Source organism: Melanerpes formicivorus, unplaced genomic scaffold (assembly GCF_026170545.1).
Source record: "Melanerpes formicivorus ecotype bairdi unplaced genomic scaffold, bMelFor1.0.p_v2 SCAF_114, whole genome shotgun sequence".
NCBI lineage: Eukaryota > Metazoa > Chordata > Aves > Piciformes > Picidae > Melanerpes > Melanerpes formicivorus.
In genome coordinates this window covers 498,936-512,270 of record NW_027142466.1, presented here as the reverse complement: position 1 = coordinate 512,270, position 13,335 = coordinate 498,936, and the positions used below count along the sequence as shown (strand labels likewise).

At 43.0% G+C, this 13,335-nt stretch overlaps 1 protein-coding gene across 1 annotated transcript in view; it reads left to right on the top strand.

Moving 5' to 3' along the window:
- Positions 1-4,155: 4,155 nt before the first annotated feature.
- Positions 4,156-13,335, top strand: part of PKNOX2 (PBX/knotted 1 homeobox 2) — a 124,433-nt gene continuing 115,253 nt past the window's right edge. Inside the window, 1 exon segment of the mRNA XM_068167265.1 lies at positions 4,156-6,750. The gene's annotated coding sequence lies outside the window, so the exon portion shown is untranslated.

Sequence of the window (13,335 nt, the reverse complement as noted above, 5' to 3'; positions counted from 1 at the left end):
GGCAAATTAATTTAGGAAATGCAGGGAAAACAATACAGGAAATGGAGAAAATTCAGTTCAGGAAATCCAGGAAATTCAGGAAGGACAATCCTGGATGGTCAGGGAAGCAGCGCTGGATTTGCCCCTAACAATCCCTGCTTATGCCAGAGCCGGCAGCAGCCTGTAAATGAGTCAAAATAGTGCACATCTGGGTGCAGCAGGGATGTGCTGCCTACAGGGATGTGCTGCCTACTTGTGGGTGTTGCTTCTCCTGTTCAGGTGGAGCCTCCTGGGCTCCACTCTCTGCCCACTGCCCCTTGGCCTGGCCCTGGGCACCACTCAGCCGAGCCTGGCCCCAGCCTCTTGCCCCCCAGGGGCCCTTCAGCTCTTGCTGAGCATTGCTGAGCATTGCTCTGGGGCTGCTCTTCTGCAGGCTCTCAGCCCCAGGCCTCTCAGCCTTTGCTCCTGCCAGAGCTGCTCCAGGCCCCTCAGCAGCTTCCCAGCCTCCCCTGCACTCTCTCCAGCACTTCTCTGGCCCTCTGCAGCTGGGCACCACACAACTGCCCCCAGGGCTCCAGAGGTGGCCTCAGCAGGGCAGGCCAGAGGGGCAGCACAACCTCCCTTGCCCTGCTGCTGCCCACACTCTTCTCCATGCCCCCAGCACAGCCTTGGCCTTCTTGGCCCCCAGGCCACCTTGCTGCTGCTGGGCAACTCCTTGTCCCCCAGCACTCCCAGCTGCTTCTGCTTGGAGCTGCTTGCCAGCAGCTTCCCCCTGCCCTGTGCTGCTGCAGGAGGTTGTTCCTCCCCGGGGCCAGGCCCCTGCCCTTGCCCTGCTTCACCATCAGGAGGTTGCTCTCCCCCAGCTCCACAGATGCAGATATCCACTGTGGATCAGCACACAGGGAGTGCAGAGCTGTGACAGCTGCTAAACAATGGATGTCAACCACACCATGGTGCCCACACATGAAACCATTCACGTTTGGTGGTGGGAATCTGGAGCTGGCTGAGCACTGTGGGCAGGACTGTGGCCATCATTTGGGATGATTCTATGGGGAAGATAACTGGCTGGGAACTGACCCTGATCTCACTCTCTCTGTGCACATTGAAGACAGACAATATCTCTATGTTCTGTCCTATATAGGCTGTATAAACAAATCATTAACTCTGTAGGTTCATTATGTGTCCATGTGCAGGGTATTATCTGTGGATCTGCTTTATAATCTTCATGTCCCTGCATCATCCTTATTCTCCTTTACCTACATTACCTGCACTCCATAGTGTGCATAATTAGAATAAATGATGGAGTTTGTATTCACCATCTCTGATACAGTGGTGGTATAGACACTGCTGCATCCTGTTCTGTCTGTGTCATACAGAATAAACAGATGAACTGCTTTGATCAGCAGCATAACAGAGCTCATGTAGATAATCACTGGATCCTACAATGGCTCCGGCTGGAAGGGAGCTCAGAGCTCAGCTCCAACCTCCTGCCATGCCCAGGGACACCTCTCAGCTGCTCTCAGCTGCTCAGGGCCTCAGCCAGCCTGGCCTTGAACACCCCCAGGCAGGAGGCAGCCACAGCCTCCCTGGGCAGCCTGGGCCAGAGTCTCAGCTCCCTCCTGCTGAACAACTTCTGCCTCAGCTCCACTCTAACCCTGCTCTGCCTCAGCTCAAACCATTCCTCCTTGTCCTGTCCCCAGACCCCCTCAGCAAAAGTCTCTCTGCAGCCTTCCTGCAGGATCCCTTCAGGTCCTGGCAGGCAGCTCTGAGGTGCCCCTGGAGCCTTCTCCTCCGCAGGCTGCAGAGCCCCAGCTCCCTCAGCCTGTGCTCACAGCAGAGCTGCTCCAGCCCTTGGAGCATCTTTGTGGCCTCCTCTGGCCTCTGTGTCCTTCTCCTGCTGGGGCCAGGAGAGCTGGAGGCAGGATTGGAGGTGAGGTCCCAGCAGAGTGGTACATACAGATACACACACATGTATATAACATTCATAGGAATAGTTTTAAGCTGAAGGCGAGTAGGTTTGGCCTGGATCTGAGGAAGAAGTTGTTCAGCAGGAGGGAGCTGAGACTCTGGTACAGGCTGCCCAGGGAGGCTGTGGCTTCCTCCTGCCTGGGGGTGTTCAAGGCCAGGCTGGATGAGGCCCTGAGCAGCTGAGTGCAGCTGAGAGGTGTCCCTGGGCATGGCAGGAGGTTGGAGCTGAGCTCTGAGCTCCCTTCCAGCCTGAGCCTCGCTGGGGTTCTGTGATCCTACAGAAGCTAAACTCTAGCTGTATGTGCTGCCTAGTGCCGTGCATGAAACACAGGTAAGCCAGGGTGTTCCGTGGAGAGCGGCACTGCCCCTGCAGATTGTCACACAGATCCCAGGGGACAGAGCTGACACGGCAGCCGCTCCTGTGCCAGCCTCTCTGCCACTGTGTGATGGATAATGAACACAGAGCACATCTCACTCCCGCGGCTCTCGGTGTGCTTAGCTGCTGCTGCAGTTCCCATGCTGCACCCAGGCACACCTGCAGGTTTCACTCCCCTCTGCCCAGAGAGGCTTTTGCCCCTCCCTAGAAGGGAAAAAAGAAAAGAAACTTTCCCTGAAAAGCAACTTTTTGCCCATTCCCAACATGTTTCATTCTCTGTTTGTGTGGTTTCTGGCTCTGGTTGTGCACTTGGAGTGTCTCTGGTGTGTGCGGCAGATGTGCCCCCTGCACCATGCTCACTCCCTTGCACACTCCATGCATGCTTCCAGCTCCTGTGCATGCTCCATGCTCACTGCCATGCACTCTCCCAGCTCTCATACATGCTCCATGTACACTTCCTGTGCACTCCCAGGCTCCTTCCTTGGCACTGCCCTGCACACTCCCAGCTTCCCTGTGCCCTTCCTTGCACACCTCCACTCCCATCCGTGCTCACTTCCCTGTGCTTCCCCATGCACACACCCAGCTCCCACTATCACTCCTTGTGCTGCTCCTTTACCTCCTGCCAGCTGCCTGCAGGCTTCCTTGTGCACCTCCAGCTCTTGTTCGTCCTCCAGTGCAGCTCCCCCTGCACGCTCCCACTGACCGTCCCTGCATGCTTCCCTTGTGCACCTCCAGCCCCCATTCATCCTCCCCTGCTCGCTGCCTGCAGGCTCCCAGCCCAGCTCCACAGCTGCCTCTCTCTTCCTTCCATCACCACCAGGGCACCAAAAAACTCCAAAACCGACAAATTTCCCCCAGAGTTTCTTTGTGTAACATCTGGGCAGGATTCTGCTCACTGGTACCCAGGGCAGCTCCTAAGCATTTGTCGATGGCAGCTTTGCAGGATGCCTAACGATGTTTATTAATGGTAGACAACGATAAGATACAGACAAACGTCTGTCATTTAACAGCAATAATTATTAATCGCTATTACTTAGTACTACTTAAACGCAGACTTCCTGCGGCGCGGGGCAAGCAGCCGCAGCCTGGTAGCAGAGGGGCTGCCAAACCTGGGGGTTGGGTGCAGTCGGTGCTAAGTCAGCTAGATGGAGGAGGAATGGACATTCAGACCCCCGGCATCCGTTAACCCAAACCCCAGGAATCAGCGAAACGTTGAGCCGGGCCCGGGAGCTGCGCCCGGGGGCGCGGAGCCGCTGGCCGCAAGGCAGAGGCAGAGGCAGAGCCGCGGCCGCGCCGCGCTGAGGAGGGGCAGGGGGCAGCCGGGGAGCCCGGGGGCGATGGGGGCCGAGGGGATGGCTGCCTGGGCGGGGGGGGAAGGATCCTTTGGGGTCGTTTGGGAGTGTCTCTGCAGTGCAGGGATTTTTGGGGTGTTTCGGGGTCTCTGGGGCGTGCTGCAGCGTTCCCCGGCGATGGGTTTCGTGGGTGATTCAATGTCAGGGTTTCTCGAGGCTCCTTCAGGGGCTCGGGGGCACGCAGCGGTTTTGGGGGCGCTTCGGCGCTTTTGGGGGACCGCAGTAGTTTTTTTGGGGGGGACTTCATTATGTTTTGGAGCGCCTCAGCTTTTTTGTTGAGTACTTCAGGATTTTGGGAGGGACCGCAGTGCTTTTTGGGGTACTTTAAAGCCTTTTGGGGGTGATTCAGGATCCCTTTGGGGTACCTTAGGATTTTTTGTGGTGGGATTGGATTTCTTTGCTCTGCTTTAGGATTATCTGTGGGTATTTTGGGGTTATTTGTGGGTATTTTTGGGGTATTTTGGGGTATTTTTGGATTATTTGTGGGTATTTTAGGGCTTTTGGGGGTATTTTAGGGTTATTTTGGGTATTTTCAGATTATTTGTGGATATTTTAGGGTTATTTTGGGGTATTTTGGGATTATTTTGGGGTATTTGAGGGTTTTTGTGGGTATTTTAGGGTTATTTTGGGGTATTTTAAGGTTATTTATGGATATTTTAGGGTTATTTTGGGTGTTTTAGGATTATTTGTGGGTATTTTAGGGTTATTTGTGGGTATTTTAGGGTTATTTGGGGGTATTTTAGGGTTATTTTTGGGTGTTATAGGATTATTTTGGGGTATTTTAGGGTTATTTGTGGTATTTCCGGACTTTTTGTGGGTATTTTAGGGTGATTTTGGGGTATTTTAGGATTATTTGTGGGTATTTTAGGATTATTCTGGGGTATTGTAGGATTATTTTTGGGTGTTTTAGGGTGATTTTGGGTATTTTAGGGTTATTCTGGGGTATTTTCGGATTATTTTGGGGTATTTTAGGGTTATTGTTTGGTATTTTATGGTTATTTGGGGTATTTTAGGGTTATTTTGGGGTATTTCAGGGTTATTTTAGGTGTTTTAGGATTATTTGCGGGTATTTTAGGATTATTTGGGGGTATTTTAGGGTTATTTTTGGGTATTTTAGGGTTATTTTGGGTATTTGAGGATTATTTTGGGCTACTTTAGGGTAATTTGGGGTATTTTAGGATTGCTTTGAGGTATTTTAGGGTTATTTGTGGGTATTTTCGGATTATTTGTGGGTATTTTAGGGTTATTTTGGGTGTGTTAGGATTATTTTTGGGTATTTTAGGATTATTTTTGGGGTATTTGAGGATTATTTTGGGGTATTTTAGGGTTATTTGGGTATTTTAGGATCATTTGGGGGTATTTTGGGGATATTTGTGGGTATTTTAGGGTTATTTTGGGCATTTTAGGGTTATTTTGGGGTATTTTAAGATTATTTGTGGGTATTTCAGGGTTATTTGTGGGTATTTTAGGATTATTTTGGGGTATTTTAGGTATTTTTGGTATTTTAGGGTTATTTGTGGGTATTTTAGGGTTATTTTGGGGTATTGTAGGATTATTTGTGGGTATTTTAGGGTTATTCTGGGGTATTTTTTTATTATTTTGGGGTATTTTTGGGTTATTTTGGGGGGTTTAGGATTATTTGTGGGTATTTTAGGGTTATTTTGGGGTATTTTAAGGTTATTTTTGGGTATTTTAGGGTTATTTTTGGTATTTTAGGATTACTTTGAGGTATTTTAGGGTTATTTTTGGTGTTTTAGGATTATTTGGGGGTATTTTAGGGTTATTTTGGGGTATTTTAGGGTTATTTTGGGTATTTTAGGATTATTTGTGGGTATTTTAGGATTATTTTTGGGTGTTTTAGGGTTATTTTGGGGTATTTTAGGATTACTTTGAGGTATTTTAGGATTACTTTGATGTATTTTAGGGTTATTTGTGGGTATTTTAGGGTTATTTGTGGGTATTTTCGGATTATTTGTGGGTATTTTAGGGTTATTTTTTGGTATTTTAGGATTATTTGGGGATATCTTAGGATTATTTGTGGGTATTTTAGGGTTATTTTGGGTATTTTAGGGTTATTTTGGGCTATTTTAGGGTTATTTGGGGTATTTTAGGATTACTTTGAAGTATTTTAGGATTATTTGTGGGTATTTTTGGATTATTTTGGGGTATTTTAGGGTTATTTGTGGGTATTTTCGGATTATTTGTGGGTGTTTTAGGGTGATTTTGGGTATTTTAGGATTATTTTGGGCTATTTTAGGATTATTTTTGGGTATTTTAGGGTTATTTTTTGGTATTTTTAGAGTTATTTGGGGTATTTTATGGTTATTTGTGGGTATTTTTGGATTATATGTGGGTATTTTAGGGTTATTTTGGGTATTTTTGGATTATATGTGGGTATTTTAGGGTTATTTTGGGTATTTTAGGATTATTTGGGGGTGTTTTAGGGTTATTTGGGGTATTTGAAGGTTATTTTTTGGTATTTTAGGGTTATTTTGGGTATTTTAGGATTATTTGTGGGTATTTTAGGGTTATTTTGGGGTATTTTCAGATTCTTTGTATTTCAGGATTTCCTTGAGGCGTTTTAGGATTTTTTTGGGGGTATTTCAGCCTTGTTTTGTATTTAGGGTTTTGGGGACACTTTGGGCTCTTTGGGGGGATTTCAGTATTTCTCTGAGGTATTGTTGGCTTTTTTTGGTACTTCAGGATTTCTTTTGGCTATTTCAGGAATTTTTTGGGGGTGTTTTAGGACTCTTTGGGCACATTTCAGGTTGTTTCATTTTTCTGGCACTGCAGGAGGTTTTGAGGAGAGTTTAGGTTTTTTTTTGGGGGTGCTTCAGGATTTTTTTTGGGTGTATCTCAGGATTTCCTCAGGCTATTTTAGGGATCCCTTACAGGGCTTTTGGGGTATTTTGGGCAGGTTTTTATCTGATTGCTTTGCAACATTTTAGGATTTGTTTTGGGGGTGTTTCAGGATTTTGGTTTTCGTTTAGGAATTCTCTGAAGCACTTCAGGATTCCTTGGGGACGTCTGAGGCTTCCTTGGCATTTCCTGGAGGTGTCCTAAGATTTTTTAAAGGTATTTTAGGATTTTTTTAGCTATTTGAGGATTTTTGGGAGTACCATAGGACTTTTGGGGCAGTATGTTTGGATTTTTGGGGTGCTTTGGGATTTTTTTGGGGTATTTTAGGCTTTTTGCTATTGTAGGATTTTGTTGGGGTGCTTTAGATTTCTTTTGGGGTGATTTCAGGGTTTCTCTGGGGTGGTGTTGGATTTTTTTGGGGTACTTTAGGATATTTTTAGGCTAGTTCAGGATTTTTTTGGGGTACTTTAGGATATTTTTCTGCCATTTGAGGATTTTTTGGGGTACTTTAGGATATTTTTAGGCTATTTCAGGATTTTTTGGGGGCACTTTAGGATATTTCTAGGCTATTTCAGGATTTTTTTGGGTACTTTAGGATATTTCTAGGCTATTTCAGGATTTTTTGGGGTACTTTAGGATATTTCTAGGCTAGTTCAGGATCTTTTGGGTACTTTAGGATATTTCTAGGCTAGTTCAGGATTTTTTGGGGGTACTTCAGGATATTTTTAGGCTATTTTAGGATCTTTTGGGTACTTTAGGATATTTCTAGGCTATTTCAGGATTTTTTTGGGGCACTTTAAGATATTTCTAGGCTATTTCAGGATTTTTTTGGGTACTTTAGGATATTTTTAGGCTATTTCAGGATTTTTTTGGAGTACTTTAGGATATTTTTAGGCTATTTCAGGATTTTTTGGGTACTTTAGGATATTTCTAGGCTATTTCAGGATTTTTTGGGCACTTTAGGATATTTTTAGGCTATTTCAGGATTTTTTTGGGCACTTTAGGATATTTTCAGGCTATTTCAGGATTTTTTTGGGTACTTTAGGATATTTTTAGGCTATTTCAGGATTTTTTTGGGCACTTTAGGATATTTTCAGGCTATTTCAGGATTTTTTTGGGTACTTTAGGATATTTTCAGGCTATTTCAGGATTTTTTTGGGTACTTTAGGATATTTTTAGGCTATTTCAGGATTTTTTTGGGTACTTTAGGATATTTTTAGGCTATTTCAGGACTTTTTGGGGGCACTTTAGGATATTTCTAGGCTATTTCAGGATTTTTTGGGGTACTTTAGGATATTTCTAGGCTAGTTCAGGATTTTTTGGGGTACTTTAGGATATTTTTAGGCTATTTCAGGACTTTTTGGGGGCACTTTAGGATATTTCTAGGCTATTTCAGGACTTTTTTGGTACTTTAGGATATTTTTAGGCTATTTTAGGATTTTTTTTTTGTACTTTAGGATATTTTTCTGTTATTTCAGGATTTTTGGGGTACTTTAGGATATTTCTAGGCTATTTTAGGATTTTTTTGGGGCACTTTAGGATATTTCTAGGCTATTTCAGGATTTTTTGGGTACTTTAGGATATTTTTAGGCTATTTCAGGATTTTTAGGGTACTTTAGGATATTTTTAGGCTATTTCAGGATTTTTAGGGTACTTTAGGATATTTTTAGGCTATTTCAGGATATTTTGGGGTACTTTAGGATATTTCTAGGCTAGTTCAGGATTTTTTGAGGTACTTTAGGATATTTTTAGGCTACTTCAGGATTTTTTGGGGGCACTTCAAGGCTTTTGGGGATATTTAAGGAAATCATTTTGGTGCTTTAGAATGTTTGGGGAGTATTTCAGGAATTTTTTTTGGGTATTTCAAGATTTCTTTTGGGATATTTCAGGATTTTTTGGGGAGCTTTAGGATTTTTTGGGGGGGATGTTCTAGGATTTTGTGTGGGGGGGGGTTAGGGTCTTTGGGCTTTCCTTGGGATATCTCAGGACTTTGGGGGTATTTGGGGGCATTTGGGGATTTCAGGACTTTGGGGGTACTTTGGGGTAGCATTGTGGGGGAGTATTTTGTTCTTTTGGAGGGAGAGCTGCTGATTTCTTTTGGGTTACTTCACTGCTCTGGGGGATGCTTGGTTCTCCTGAGGGCTGTTGGATTATTTTGAGGGGAGGTTTGATTGTTTCTTGAGGTCATTTCATTATTTGTTTGGGATATTTGATTTTGGGGAGGGGGATAGTTAATGACTGAGTGATTTTATTATTTGGGGGAATATTTGCCTGTTTGGGGCCCAGTTTGTCACTTTGGGGCCACTGGAGTGTGTTCATATTTGGGGAAGAGAGAGGTTATGGTATCTTGGGGATAGTGGAGTATTTCCTTGGGGTGATTTATCTGGGGGCCATGTGATAACTTGGGAGGATATTGCCTTAGTTCTTTGGCTTGTTCCATCGTTTTGGGGGAGATTTCACGAGGTTTTGGGAGGCTGTTTTATTCTTCAGGAGATGATTGATGGTTTTAGGGGAATGTCCTTTGGGGTGGGTAGCTGATTACACTGGGAGGTTACTACGTGATTTCTTTGGGCCATTCACAGTATCACAGTATCACAGTATCACTTAGGTTGGAAAGCACCTCGAGGATCATCGAGTCCAACCTATCAACACAGACCCCATGCCTAGACCATGGCACCAAGTGCCACGTCCAATCTCCCCTTGAACACCTCCAGGGTCGATGACTCAACCACCTCCCTGGGCAGCACATCCCAATGCCGAATGACTCGCTCGGTGAAGAACTTCCTCCTCACCTCGAGTCTGAACCTCCCCTGGCGCAGCTTGAGACTGTGTCCCCTTGTTCTGGTGCTGGTTGCCTGGGAGAAGAGGCCAACCCCTACCTGGCTACAACCTCCCTTCAGGTAGCTGTAGAGGGCAATGAGGTCACCCCTGAGCCTCCTCTTCTCCAGGCTAAGCAACCCCAGCTCCCTCAGCCTCTCCTCACAGGGCTGTGCTCCAGACCCCTCCCCAGCCTTGTTGCCCTTCTCTGGACACCTTCAAGTCTCTCAATCTCCTTCTTGACCTGAGGAGCCCAGAACTGGACACAGGACTCGAGGTGTGGCCTAACCAAAGCAGAGTCCAGGGGCACAATGACCTCCCTGCTCCTGCTGGCCACACTATTCCTAATGCAGGCCAGGATGCTATTGGCCCTCCTGGCCACCTGGGCACACTGTTGGCTCATATTCAGGTGGCTGTCGATCAGCACCCCCAGGTCCCTCTCTGCTTGGGAGCTCTCAGCCACTCTGACCCCAGCCTGTAGCTCTGCATGGGATTGCCGTAGCCAAAGTGCAGCACTCAGCACTTGGACTTGTTGAATGCCATCCCATTGGATCCCATTCAGGGATATTTGATTAGTTTGGGGAGACAGTTGATTATTTCAGGAGGATATTTGAGTAGTTTGGGGGAAATATCCCTTCAGGGGGGTTGGTTATTTTTGGGGGGGAAAGGGGATTTTTTAATGATTTCTTTGGGATATTTGATTATTTGGGAGAAATTGTAATCATTTTAGGGGAAATCTTACGACTTCCTTAGGAGATTTGATTATTTTGGGGGGGGGGAGGACTTTGTTATTTTGGGATTGTGTTCTTTTGAGGGTTATAATTTCTTTTGGGGGGCTGCTCTGCTTTGGGGGGGACATTTGATTATTCCTCTAGGATAGTTTAGTATTTAGGGGGGAGTTTTTTTGTTCTGGGGGATATTTGCTTATTTTGGGGGGGGGGGGAATAGTTTATTATTTGAGGGGATTTAATTAGTTGAGGGGACAGTTAATTTTGGGGGGGATAGGTAATTATTTTAGGGGGATAGTTGATGATTTCTTTGTGATGTTTGATTATTTGTGATGTTTGATGATTTCTTTGTGATATTTGATGATTCCTTTGTGGTGTTTGATGATTTCTTTGTGGTGTTTGATGATTTCTTTGTGGTGTTTGATGATTCCTTTGTGGTGTTTGATGATTTCTTTGAGATGTTTGATTATTTGTGATGTTTGATGATTTCTTTGTGATGTTTGATTATTTGTGATGTTTGATGATTTCTTTGTGATATTTGATGATTCCTTTGTGGTGTTTGATGATTTCTTTGTGGTGTTTGATGATTTCTTTGTGGTGTTTGATGATTCCTTTGTGGTGTTTGATGATTTCTTTGAGATGTTTGATTATTTGTGATGTTTGATGATTTCTTTGTGATGTTTGATGATTCCTTTGTGGTGTTTGATGATTCCTTTGTGATATTTGATGATTCCTTTGTGATATTTGATGATTTCTTTGTGGTGTTTGATGATTTGTGATGTTTGAAGATTTCTTTGTGGTGTTTGATGATTTCTTTGTGATGTTTGATGATTTCTTTGTGATGTTTGATGATTTGTGATGTTTGATGATTCCTTTGTGATGTTTGATGATTCCTTTGTGATGTTTGATGATTGCTTTGTGATGTTTGATGATTTCTTTGTGATGTTTGATGATTTGTGATGTTTGATGATTGCTTTGTGATGTTTGATGATTTCTTTGTGATGTTTGATGATTTGTGATGTTTGATGATTCCTTTGTGATGTTTGATGATTTCTTAGTGGTGTTTGATGATTTCTTTGCGATGTTTGATGATTTGTGATGTTTGATGATTCCTTTGTGGTGTTTGATGATTCCTTTGTGATATTTGATGATTTCTTTGTGGTGTTTGATGATTTCTTTGTGATATTTGATGATTCCTTTGTGGTGTTTGATGATTCCTTTGTGATATTTGATGATTCCTTTGTGGTGTTTGATGATTTCTTTGTGATGTTTGATGATTTCTTTGTGATGTTTGATGATTTCTTTGTGATGTTTGATGATTTCTTTGTGATGTTTGATTATTTGTGATGTTTGATGATTCCTTTGTGGTGTTTGATGATTCCTTTGTGATATTTGATGATTTCTTTGTGATGTTTGATGATTCCTTTGTAATGTTTGATGATTCCTTTGTGGTGTTTGATGATTTCTTTGCGATGTTTGATGATTTGTGATGTTTGATGATTTCTTTGTGGTGTTTGATTATTTGTGATGTTTGATGATTTCTTTGTGGTGTTTGATGATTCCTTTGTGATATTTGATGATTCCTTTGTGGTGTTTGATGATTTCTTTGTGATATTTGATGATTCCCTTGTGGTGCTTGATGATTTCTTTGTGATATTCATTATTTGGGGAGATACGTTGTTCATTTGGGGGAATATTTTCTTATTTGGGGGATATTTGCTTATTTGGGAGCATCTTTGCTTATTGCTGGGAGATGTTTGCTTATTTGGGGGCTAGGTCATCATTCTGAGAGGATATTCTCATATCCTGGGGGCATTTTATTCTTTGGGGGCTACTTTATTGTTGCTTTGGATGATTTTATGATTTGAGGGAGAATATTTTGTTCTTTTGGGGGAGTATTTTATTTGGGGGAAGATTTTGTTGTTTCTTTGGGTTACTTTTTTTTTGGGGGGGGGATACTTTATTATCTCTGTGGAGTCTTTTAGTGATTTTTGTATTTGGATGATTTTATTATCTTTGGATTATTTTATTATTTAGATTCTTATTATTTCTTTGGATTATTTTGTTCTTTGGATTCTTATTCTTTGGATGATTTTATTCTTTGGATTCTTATTAGTTCTTTGGATTATTATTATTTCTTTGGATGATTTTAGTCTTTGGATTCTTGTTATTTCTTTGGATTATTATTATTATTTCTTTGGATTCTTATTATTTCTTTGGATGATTTTAGTCTTTGGATTCTTATTCTTTGGATGATTTTAGTCTTTGGATTCTTATTATGTCTTTGGATGATTTTAGTCTTTGGATTCTTATTTCTCTTAGGATTATTATTATTTCTTTGGATTGTTATTTCTTTAGATGATTTTAGTCTTTGGCTTATTTTATTGTTTCTTTGGCTTATGTTATTATTTGGGGGATAGTTCACATTTTGAGGGGGGAGATGTCCTCCTCTTGGGGGATCACTTACTCTGTTGGGCTGTGCCCTTTGGGAGATACTTAGTAACTCCAGGGGGAATGTTTGATTAATTCCTAGGGACACTTTATTCTGGGGGGCAGCATTTCATTATTGATTATTTGTCGTTTTGGGGGGGGTTAATTGATTGAGATATTGATTGGGGATAAAAAGTCTTTGGGATGGTTTATTCTTTTCAGGGTATTTATTATTCTGGGGGCTTTTATGAATGATGAGGGATAGATGGGGAGGAGGATTCTCTTATTTATTTGGAGCATTTGCCTCTTCATTTAGGGCACTTAAATGATTTCTGAGCTGTGGTGTTATCGTGGGAGGTTAATTGTGTAATTATTGGGGGCATTTGGTTAGTTCCAAGGGTGTTTGGTTATGTGGTTGGGGGTGGTTTGGTTATGTGGTTGTGGTTACAATTTGGAGAGGGCAATTCCTGCACTTTGGAGCTCAATTTGTTCATTGGTTTTGATATTTGATGATTCCTTTGCAGTGTTTTACTATTTCCCTGTAATATTTGAATGCTTCTTTGGGGCATTTTGGCACTTGGGGTGTTATTTATTCATTCATTTGTGATATTTCCTTGCTTCGTTATTCCTGAGGGACATTTGATTCTTGTGAGGGCTCTCTGCTGATGTCTTTGGGTCTGTTGTTATTCTGGGGGAGCCTTTTCTGTAGCTGGCAGCATTTGGTTACTTATTTGGCAGCATTTTGCTATTGACTGGGAGGACTTTGTTATTTTTGGGGGGCACTTTGTTATTTCTTTGGGGCATTTTAGGATGTACTTGGGAGTGG